This window comes from Pagrus pagrus, assembly GCF_965226575.1.
Source record: "Pagrus pagrus genome assembly, chromosome: 19".
Taxonomy (NCBI): Eukaryota; Metazoa; Chordata; class Actinopteri; order Spariformes; family Sparidae; genus Pagrus; species Pagrus pagrus.
In genome coordinates this window covers 27,628,051-27,640,393 of record NC_140203.1, presented here as the reverse complement: position 1 = coordinate 27,640,393, position 12,343 = coordinate 27,628,051, and the positions used below count along the sequence as shown (strand labels likewise).

At 40.2% G+C, this 12,343-nt stretch overlaps 1 pseudogene across 1 annotated transcript; it reads right to left on the bottom strand.

Moving 5' to 3' along the window:
- Positions 1-2,554: 2,554 nt before the first annotated feature.
- On the bottom strand, positions 2,555-10,295 carry LOC311274879 (sterile alpha motif domain-containing protein 3-like; annotated as a pseudogene). The gene is made up of 8 exons (XR_014624927.1): positions 10,202-10,295; positions 9,096-9,282; positions 8,790-8,948; positions 7,782-7,870; positions 6,988-7,146; positions 5,840-6,048; positions 5,250-5,421; positions 2,555-4,561 (listed from the first exon to the last, which is right to left on the bottom strand). The product of XR_014624927.1 is annotated as a sterile alpha motif domain-containing protein 3-like (transcript).
- Positions 10,296-12,343: the final 2,048 nt, after the last annotated feature.

Genomic DNA, 12,343 nt, shown 5'->3' with positions numbered 1-12,343 from the left:
ACAGCTCCTGTTTGGAGCGAAATCTGCAGGAAGTTGTTATTTAATAACTTGAGTATTCTTTGGGATATCAAAATTCATTTAATAACTTTTAGTCAGGAGGGTCCACAGATGCTGTGTGCAAAGTTTGGTGCAAATCGGAAAAATTGCCTGGGAGGATTTCGAAAAAGTAGGTTCGCGACTTTTTGCGAGCTAGTGAAAAAAAACGGAGGCAGATATGGGCGTGGCCTATATCATGAGATTCAGCACAATTCACTGAACGCGTGGATATAAGGTTTTTGAATGTGCGACAAAGTACGTGGGACTTATAAGCCAAAACTCACTTTCCTTGATAATAGTGCCACCTAGTGGTGAAAATTCACAACGACAACAGATTATAAAATTTTTCGGCAGGTCTGATCTATATTCCAAGTTTGGTGAGTTTTGGGGTATGTTCAGGCAGTGAAAAATGCGATCATTTGCGACAAAGAAAAACAAATAACAAAGAATAAGAATCATTACACAAACAATAGGGTCCTTGCAGGTTCCCTGCTCGGGCCCTAATTAAAACTGCAAGCAGTAATGAACGGGCCCTCGCCCCCCCATGTATGTTGGGCCGTGGCGCCGTCGGAGGCCTGTGCGCCCAGATGTGTGCTCGGCCTTTGCCTTTAGAAATTTCCGACCTAAATGGGATACGTGTCACACAAAACACAACAGTGAAATATTCAGTGACTTCCTGTGTCCAGTGGGTGGCGCTATAGATATGACACAGTATTGATGCATAGACGTATTCAGTGTGAGCTCCTCTACATGTGTGACCAGTTTGACGCAGATGGGCAAGTGTATGTTGAAGTTATAAGGACTTCCTGCGTGATGGCGAAGGATCACAATTGACCGCACGGCCACGCCCATCAGGTGTAACACAGGCTGTTGAAGGTATGAGGATGCTACTGGGTGAATGTGAAGTCTGTGGTGTTAAATCTGTAGGACGAGTTAGTGAAAGTATGAGACTTAGAAATTGGGATCGCACAGAATGGGAAAAGCCATAAGGGAGTCATCAAAATTAATCACACCGCCACACCCACCAGGAATAACGTAGATGAAAGCTTTTGACAACTTTTCATCATCAAGGTATGAGGATGCTTCTAAGTGAATGTGAAGTCTGTGGTGTTAAATCTGTAGGACGAGTTAGTTAATGTACGACGCTTAGAAATGGATTTCCTACAGAATGGGAAAAGCCATAAGGGGGTCATTGAAATAAACCGTATCACCACGCCCACCAGGAATGACGTAGGCAAAAGCTGAGCACAACTTTTCATCATCAAGGTATGAGGATGCTTCTAAGTGAATGTGAAGTCTGTGGTGTTAAATCTGTAGGACGAGTTAGTTAATGTACGACGCTTAGAAATGGATTTCCTACAGAATGGGAAAAGCCATAAGGGGGTCATTGAAATAAACCGTATCACCACGCCCACCAGGAATGACGTAGGCAAAAGCTGAGCACAACTTTTCATCATCAAGGTATGAGGATGCTACTGAGTGAATGTGAAGTCTGTAGTGTAAAATCTGTAGGACGAGTTAGTGAAAGTACGAGGCATACACTCTCAGAAATAATGTGTAAAATGTGTACCTTTAAGGGTCCAACAGCTTGTCACTTGGGCAGTACCCTCAAAGGTACACCTATTGTACCCATTAACATGGAAACATTTTTGTACCCTTCCTGTTAGTACCTCATGGGGACATTTATGCACCCTGGGGTACAAAAAATAGACTTAAACACTCTAGGAACTAAAATGTACCCTTGTAAATGGTACAAATTTGTTCTCTAGAGGGTACAACCCCAGTGACAAACCATTTGTACCTTAAGACGTCAAATCTGTACTCCATACAAATGAAATAGTCAAAAAAATGTTTCATTCAATTTATTTATTTATCTGAAACATCAGTAAAACATCGATAACAATCGATCAATATAATTTTCAATAACATTTTTCAATACAAATTCATAGAATACAAATCAATCAATACAGATCATTTAGCTTGTAAAAAACATCATATTCATAACTGGAATTAATCAATCTTCTGAATGTTGAACAGAAACGTCAGCAATAAAATAATGTTGAACTTCTTGCAAATAAACACTGCTTAAACCCACTGCTCTACATTCTCGCACACGCATGCACACACCTTGCTCAGCCCCTCTCACTTCATATTCTCATCTCTTTATCTTATCTCCCTCTCCTCCCACATCTATCATGAATGAACACGCACGGCTCACGCCTGCAAATTAGGGTCAGATATTCATCACATACCAATCTGGCACATTAGACACATTCACAAAGCATTTTTCACTGTAACATACAACTTGTCATCAACATGGTAGACATCAAGGGCCTCCAATTTCCTGTCCTGGTTTGATGATGATCAAAATCAAATCAAATCAAATTTTATTTGTATAGCCCAAATTCACAAATCACAGTTTGCCTCAGAGTCCGGATCAACGTCCACCCTGTATGCATGCATGTGTGAATCATATACAGTTGGGACAAGAAGTTTGCCACAAAGAAGCCACAGTGTGTTGATATTTACAATGTATTTCACCTGGAAAAAAAGAGGAATACCCTCTGCATGCATGAAATCAACAATAAAAACATCTTTACATGCATACTTCACACTGTCTATAGTGACCCCTGAAACACGCTGCATGTCTTTAAATGCATATTCACTCCCCTGTACATCAGCAAGTCGTCTCTGTAGCTCAAGTGGGAGAGATGAAAGTGGGGTATGTATACTTGTCCCTGTCACAATCTCAAAGTCATCAAGAATGTTGCTCTGGGAAAACTCCCAGCATTGTCTCATATGGTGCCTGTCACTTAAAGTTTTTGCTACATTGATGAAATTTCTGCAGGTACTTGCAACAGTCTTAAAATATTGGTGCTTCACCTCAAAGCGCATGCACCAAACCCTTCGTAAGGGGCCATACATTGCAATAAGTCTGGCATAATGTACCATGTAGTGGCATTTTGGAGTGATGACATTTCCAAAAACATCCTTAAGTTTTGTCAGAAATTCACAAACCATCAACTTTAAAAAAGGCAAACTCTCCCTTTTGATTTTAGGGGCAGTAACTATATCAACTATGTCACGACAGAGTAGGTACACATTCCAATAACTGCAAGTGGGGGGAACACGGTGTCCTATTAAGAATGGCAAAAGTCTAAAAAGACACCATTTCTGAGCAGCAGACCCTGAAATTCCTGAGCCATGCATTAGTCGCTCTGTCAGTTGTACTGGTCTGTTTTTTTCAATTGCTAAATGCTGTAGTTCTTCGTTTATTTCTTGTATGGTTATGTGTTTCTCTTTTTGTGCTTGGCACACAACTAGTTTCAGTACAAGTGGGATGACTCCTTCGAACAAATCATGCATAATATCAGGTGGAAATGGTTTCATCACATCAAAATAATTTAACTCACTCAAAGGAGAAGGACCTGTTACTCCATATGTCAATTTATGCTCAGGGTTATCAATACACGATTTCAGATGATACTGGTGTGCCTCTGGGCTTCTCAAGACAAAATCATTCTCATTGAATTTTTCTTTAATTTCTGTGCGAGTTCCCATGCAAAAGCGACAAACTCTGTGTGAGTTAAAGGACATAGTAAAACCACCTACCTATGTATGTATGTACATATGTATGGCGATCTGACAGCTGCGGACGCTTTTTCAAAGAAGTCCTTAGATTGTATCACCTCTTTTAGTTCAGGACACTCCAAAATAGGGAACCCATTTTCTTTAAGATATAAGGTAATACAAGCATCGTAATTTTCCTTAAAATAACAAAACAGAAAATTTATGTCATTTAAAATTTCTTGCTGGGCGGTCTGTGGAATGTTATTTTTTTCCCTACATTTCAAAATGAAGCTACAAAGATTTTCTTTAAAGCCTCTAAGTAGTGCATCCATATTAGGAGGTACATCTGGTTGAGACTGTAAACCAGTGTCTGAGTTATGTCCATCATTTACATCACTGTCATTTCCGTTGTTCAGTTGAGTGTCATTTTCAGTGTTTAGATCAGTGTCACTGCTGTTCTCAGGCAGCACATGTTCCCTGTGCTTACGATATACATGACATCTGTAGGACTCATATAATGTAAAGGATGATTTACAGTTATTTAGTCCACAGGTCATATTAAAGTTGGATTCATGTGCATGGATGAGACCAACATGCTGAATCAGTTTCATTAAGGTGAAGGTAGTTCTTCTACACCTGGGACATTTATATGGTCGAGGCATATCTAGAAGAGTAGATTGATCAATCGCGTGACAGTGAATGGAAGGGCCTTGTCACCCACCAAAGTGATGTTCAGTATGGTGCGTTGGAGAAAGGTCAGCGTCTTCTTCATGTAAGTTGGGTAAGCCAGGTTGAAAACAAAATAGGTACAGAAGGCAGCCATTACCCCATCTTCAACTCCTGTTCCTTGGCACAGATCCACACTGTCCACCTTGACTGAAAAGGGAACCTTCCTGGTAAAGGCCATCTTCCAATCACCGTCTACCAGCTGTACAGTTGGATAAGGACTGTCACACTGCAAGAAATGTAAAAACAATGGTGAAACAAATAAAACAGATCAGTTGATACAGTCTGATACAGCCAGATATCAAGGCTCCAAATTTTCACTATATTTTATCAAAAACATGAAAGTGAAAAAATTTGGCTTTGACTTTCTAAACCTGTTTTTTATACAGTGTATTCAGAATGTGTTAAGTCCCCTTCAGTTTTTTCACATTTTGCTGTGTCACAGCCTTATGTTAAAATTTATTAAATTAAATTAAGGCTGCAATATAACAACGTGAAAAAACTGAAGGGGTCTGAACACTTTATGAATGGACCCATTCATAAAGTGTCATTATTATTACCATGTCATTATTCTATAAAATATAATAATATTCCATTTTTTTAGTCAGATTTACAAAAAAAGGCAGTCCACTGACTTTTAAAAACAAATCTCTGTAAGAGACAAGGAAATAGGTCTGTTTAGTTACTTTTAGACAAAGCATCATCACTTGTGGATGTCCAACAAATAACAGAGTTTAGCATCTTTCGATACTCCCATTCATACATGAGTGTCACCTGAAAAGCCTTCTTGATTTTAACTTTTCTTTTACATTTATTCATTAATTATTGACAATCTCAGTATACCAACACTGCAGCGCTCAGGGCTGCCGTTTGTTGCAGCTTTAATTGAGATGACGACACGTAGAACAATAGATTACCTGGGAGCTCCTCTGCCAGCAGTTCCTCTCTAGCATTACAATAGATTTTTGCCAGTGGGGATCTTTCTCCGACCAGCTTCAACACGTTGGGAACAATACCGGTGAAGCCCTCTCTTCAGCGACGGCACAACTCTGTAGAGGATGGATGTATCCTGTCGACTTCTTCCCATTGCTGAAAGAGTTAAAGGGATCAGGTTCAGGATCAGGATCAAGTTCAACATTTTGGCAAATTCACCCATTGCCATTATCCCTATAGTCATAGCAGTAGGTTTGTTACCTTAAATTGTTGGTGCAGGCTGTTTTGAGATGGGTGGAGCAGAGACACGAGTTGCACAGCTACCGCTAGGGAGGTTACAGAGGTTGGATTGTGTATTTCATGAGTTTCATGAGTTTTCATGATGGAAACCAAGAAATTCCATTTGCCGGTAGCTGACCTGGTCGCGTTTCTGCTCCACCCATCTCAAAACAGCTTGTTCCAACAATTAAAGGTAACAAACCTACTGCTATGACTACATGGATTATGGCAATGGGCAAATTTGTCTCCTGTCAGCTTTAAATTGACTTAAAATACTGCAAATCATATCACTCACGCCTGAAGGTGTTCTCAAGAAAGGGTATTTTGTCAGAACATCCTCAACTTTCATGCCATCCGTGATCTCTTTTTGACGCCATGCAAAAGTCCGTTGCATGCGGTCTCTGCGACAGAACTGTCTGGTTGCATCTTTTTATATTGCATATGTAGATCATGCACATGCCTCTCGATAGAGGTTGCAACCTCACCAATTACAGCAGGCACCTGCTGGAAGTAAAAACCAAAAACTAAATGGCAGAACTGCACTAGAATTAGAATTAGAACTAGAATTTAAAAAAATGAAAAAACAAAACGAAAGAAGTTACAGTTCTTATTAATTACTAAGTAAACAATAATAATCAATATATGCATTTATAAAACAATAACCTTTTTACGGACACATATGCTAAAATACTGTTGTGCACTAGGGGTGGGGGAAAAAATCGATTCACGTAAGAATCGCAATTCTTATCCTTAACGATTATGGATTGATTAATAATTTTGAAAAATCGATTTTTTTATTGACATTTCCTCCATCTCTTTGCGCGCCCTCATAGGCTTCTGTACACTAAGTACCTTAAACTGATAAGATTAAAATGCTCTATTGAATCCCTGTGACTAGGCTTGTGCCCATCAGCAACGCGATCCTCTGTTGTAGATTGAGAGGACAATCATTGTTTTTTATTCTATTTTCTGCTGAACGTTATAAGACACACGCCGATTGGTGCTCAAATGAACTGACTGGAGAGCGGAGCGATGTCTCTCTCTCTTTTTTTTTCCCGAAGCCAAACGTCATAAAACACAGCTGATCAGCCGTCTACTGTGGTCTGAATTAGGTGATCGGTGCTCAGATGACGGTTAGATCTTCACACTGAAATTCAAAGTGCTGCCAGACCCCAGGTTAAACAGAGAGGGACAGCAGAGCTTCTTCTTCCTGTGTGTGGAGCTACAAATGAACTGGCAGGAGAGCAGAGCGCCATCTTTTTTTTTAGCAGCGCCATTACAGCAATTTACATTTATGAACGTGCATATGAGAATCGATTTTGAGTCAAATCGTGACCCTAAGAATCGGTATCGAATCGAATCATGAGACACCCAAAGACCCCCCCCCCATTGTGCACACTAACTTTTGTAAGAAGTGCATGCTAGCTACATGAATCCACTTACCCCTGACACAGATCTGTGCCATTTTTCTGCAGCATCCGAAGGCGTAGACTTTTTTCTTTTGTGGCCAAACTTTTCTTTGACTCTTCTCACCTCATCTTGGTGTATCAACGGTGCCCGCTCTGCTTTGAATTTTCTTTTCAATGATTGATGCCAGGTATGCTAATAGAAAAAAAAACAAAAAACAATAACTCTCAGCATTGAATGTACTTGGATAAAAATATCCAAGAAAAGTTGAACATGTATGAATTATACTACCGTACTGACCCAAATATAAGACCGTATTTTTAATAATGATGATCAGTATTCGAATTACCCCACAACTTTCTTTCTTTTTTTTTATACCCGGGGCGGATGCCACGTCATGCTGACGAAACAAGGGAACAACCTGCACACAGGTCTCTCTCTCCTAGACTGTAGTGTCTCCCTATCGCTCTGCTTGACGAAGTGACACGCGCCACCTCAGGTAGCTGTCAGTCTAACCTGACAGAGGTTCAGATATGGTACAGTCCACCTTGGGGGTGTCTGAAAATTGCATTGCATTAGATTTTAACTGGCAAGAGGAATACTAAATTACAGTTACAATTAAATAATGATATAAACATTCCAACCACTGCTGTTTTATTGATTGATGTCTCAATGATTTTGTCTTAAAAAAAAGTATTTTTCCAAAAAACGGTCTTGCATAAGGGGGGTCGTCTTATATTCGGGGCAATACATTGTTCAGAATTTTTTCTTCATTATATCAGATAATATATAGCTGCTTAATATCAAAACTACAAAACTTTCTGACTTACATAGCCATTTCCCTCCAGATCCTTAAGGAAAGGGGTACTTAGCAATAAGAGTCTGAACAACCTGGACATATTCAGCATTAGTGGGGTACCTGTGAGATAGAATAAAATCATAAATTAGTGATATGAAAACTTTACCATGTAACTGCAAAAAAAGTCAGGATTTTCCTGAAAGACAAACAGAGACTTATACAAAAGAAATCCCGCCGTATTTTGATGTTTTCGTGTAATCAGAACGGTTCTGGGCAAGGAGTCTATGTGTTCCCACCTACCAAAGACATCACCAAGACAGTGACACGACACCCTAAGGCCAGGAGAAACAGTGGATATGCACTAACCAGCAAAGAAGAAAAATGTGTGAAGTGCTGGAGCTTCTGACCCATACCCAGCTGTCACCAACAACAGGAGCTTGAGGGCTATGCCACGACAAGTACGAGGGCTGCTGTGGTGCACACAGAAGCCTAGGGCGCAAGCCAAGGTGGTGGCTAGCCCTGAAGGTACTAGCACCGTGCCGACCAGTAGCCACAGGGTTAGCACCCACAGAGCTAGCAGGGGTCTGGGCCCACACCTTAGGCTTCTGTGCTCACCACAGCAGCCCTCCTACTCATGACGGCAGAGCTGGCTCCCATTACCAGCGATGGCGTGTTTGGGCTCGATACTTCACTCTGACTGTATTTCCTTTTCTTTGCTGGTAAGTGCTTGCTTTGATGGTGTCCAGTCACTATCTTAGTGATAGTAACAAATGTCAGGGGAAGTGGAGAATGATTCCATATGAACAGCAGTAGAACATGGGTCAGTCTCGACAACTGGTGTCAGGAACAGGGGGCGTGCACAACTGAGCCCAAGAGGAGGGGCTCAGTTTGAATGGTGTGTTTACTAACTGCAACAAACACACCTACAGACTCTACCTTTAATGTTCATCCATGTGGGAGCAAATCTGGAACAGCTATATCAATAAAGCAGTGACAATGACACAAATATATGGACTACCTGTGGACATTTCTGACTCACATTGTATATTCTAGCATTGCTTCGTAGAGAACACAAGTTATTCTATGTCGATCTCTGGATGACTTCTGACATGCTTCCTTGTTATCAAGCCTGTTTTGCAGATCTTTAGGAAAAGGTGGGATGGCAAACACAGCTGGAAGTCTCCGATTGGCTTTGTTTCTGACATAGGGTGGGAGAGGGAGAGGACCTTGTGTTAGCAGTAAACAAGTGGCGCTTTTCCACTAGCGCGGTACGGCACAGCATGTCATGTTAAATGTTTGTGATAAATGTCATAAACTGCAGGATACATTTATAAACAAAACTTACCCTTCTTCTATGAAAGGCTGTAAATACAGTTCTTCAGGAACTGGTTCCAATGTTAATGTCACCACTTCTTTCTGCTCCCGAACAAATTTTAGAAATTTTGTTTGTTTTTTAAAAGACCCAGAAAAAAGGTAGGACACCATGCTGTCTGTTGAACCAATCTCCACAGTCTCCCCATCCACATCATTATCTGAAAGAGAGAGAGACACACCAAAATAGTCATTTGTCAAAACATACAAAAAAGGTTCGACTGTAGCTGTGCTAACGTAGCTAAGGAAACTAACGTCGCTAACATTGCTAACAGAGCCAACTGGCAAACAGACGCACCATACCGATGCCGGCATTTTTAACTCTTAAGTGGTATACAGTAGCAGCAGAACAGACAGCAGAGTAGAGCACCGCAACAGTACACTGCAACAGAGGCTAACTGAAGCTATCCAGGGCACAGAGGCCCAGCATGCAGAGCAGAGGTGATCTCACCCCCACCCCCCCTCCCCCATCGCAAAAAAAAAAAAAAACTCACGCTGTCACTGACTGTCAACATGGCCTTTAACCACGATACACGTTAGGTTAGGATCTCCTTCACAACATAGTCTTACAGCGTCCATAATACTGCAGAAATTAAAGTAAGCCCGGAGCCATCTTGTGATGAAAACTGAGTGGAGGAGAACGGAAGTGTGACCCGCGAAAAAAAAAAAGGAAAAAGAGAAAAACAGCTCGACCGTTACTAAAGAGGTATAAATTTGGAGCCTAAAGGTACATTTTAGTCTATATTAAATTACCGCGCAATGATATCAGCAAATTTTAGCTAATGTTAGCTACCTTACATTTAGCATTTATAAAACAAGTTCCATCCAACAACACAAACCCTTTGATTAAACTTAACGTTACAAAGCACAAAAGATGTCTCAACAACCATTTGGTCATGTTGACTTTTTAGACTGAAGCTGAATGTCCGAGTTTTTTTCCTGAGCTAGCATCATATTCTCGACGACATTAATGCTAGCTGAAGATTTAGTCACTGGTGTCTTCAGTTTCGACGAAAGGCTGCTTCGAACATATAAAGCCCTATATATCTTCAACTTCAGTTCATTTGGAAATGAACTTACCTCTAAATTTCTGGGCTTCTTCGCCGGTCAAGTTTATCCCAGCCTCCTCGAGCTTTTGGAGAAGTTCATCCGTCGACCACCCAGCCCACTCCATCTCCGCCTCGACGACTGCAGCCAAGTGGTGACTGTTCGCAAGAGCAGTTGATGCGCGTACGTGTGCCGTTGCGTCATGAACGCGCATGTATCGGGGGGGGTCAAATCCCTTCATCGTTGTTTTTTTTGTTTTTTTTAACACTTTATTGAACACATATTCCTTCATCGTTGCAGTTCATCAATGATCATTTTTCATCATCAGCCTTATCTCCAGGATGTATATATATACAGTATATATATTTTTACTATTTTATATCATAGTCTCAGCTCAGTTGATCTTAAATACTAGTGATGTGTGATTCCACTGATTTTATTTCAGGTATAAATAAAACCAAATTAAGGTGATATAGCTCATACAAATATGATACCAAGCAAACCATACAAAAGCAAATCTGTTAAGATAATAGAAATAGTTGTAATTAATTATTTCTAGATCATTTGTGATTTGCAATATTATGTATATTGCTTCTTATAACACTGTGACTCAGGCATGGCCAAACTAAGGCCTGTGGGCCGTATGCAGCACGTTGGGTTTTTTAATTCGGCCCATCAAATACTGGAACAAAATCATCCAACAATTAGCAAAGACCACAAACTTTGATGCACTGGCAAAAAGAGTGACCAACAACACTGCTCCCACTGAAATCAAATGTAATCATTAACTTTTAGGTAATGACTTTTACATTTGTATTGTACTTTTTACATTTGTATCATATCGTAAAGCTCATTGTGGCCCCCAAGTTTGCCCACCCTTGGTGCAAATAAACTACATTTCTCAATTCTAATGCAAAAACCTCAAAAAAACAGCCTCACATTGTCATTGTACCCCTGTTTGTGGAAAAAATGGTACAGATGAGATTCGTGCTCGGGCCCTAATAATCCTTACAGATACAATAGGTCCTCGCACGAGATTCCTGCTCGGGCCCTAACTAACACCAGAAACATAATGCTGGTAGACAAGAGAACAGGCTCAGGTGAAACTCAGGGGAACACAGGACAAACTGACATAGACATGAGGGATCACACAGACAAACAAGGGCTCGTTACAAACAAGACACAGGTGGACACAGAAAAAGGGCGGGAAATCAAACAATGGGAGGAAATTATAAGTAAACATGTCACATGAGGGTAAAACTTCAAAATAAAACTTGAAACCACAGAGGCACAACCAGAATCATGACAAGACTGTTGTTTTTCTACTCAGTCCTGTAGTTTATTTCAATTACCCTCCGGTCAACCTCTTGCCCAACTCATTTGGAATTGATGTTGTTCTATGAGCAATGGGGTCCTACATGAACCCACTATTTTCTCACTAAATTTAAACATTTTTGGTTATTTAAAGTGAGAGATTTATGTACTTTTTGGTTTTCTTGTACTCCTCTCACTGGTTTGAAGGGTGTGGAGCTCAGTTGGAAAAACATGCTGTCACAAATTTAAGTGTACTAACCAGAGATTAGCAGCAATTTAATCAAATGCAATGATAGTTGTTGGCTGATTAGCCCTAACTTAAACTGTAATAGTGGTTTATTTAGTCCTGAATAGATGTGATAGAGAAATAATCAAGATTTAAACCCAAAGTTTTCAGAGACTTTAAAGGCACAATATGACACTTCATGAGGATCTAAGCTTATTCTCATTTCCTCTCACTGTGTGGTTGGCCCTACATATTATGCCTTGTTCTCCACCAGGTGTCACCCTTGTCTCAGGTTTCCTTTTTCTGTCAGTTATTGGCCTGCAGTCCTCCTTCATGTTGTGGAAGGGTTACAGCAGGTAAAATTCAGTCTTTAGCAGTCAATTTCCATGAAAACTTAGTGTTACCCCTTTTTCACTGGTTTGCAGGGGTTTTATCAATGTGTCGACAAGTGAACAGCAGTGTATGAAACAACATATATAGAGAGCACACATTGTGACTTCCCGATATTAATGCAAAACCAAATGAAAATGACCTTTGTGGTGGAATAATATGTACAGATGTAAATTCTGGTCATTTTTTGCATTAAAGAGAAAAGTTTTTGAATTAATATTTAATCAACATGTATTTGTCAATAA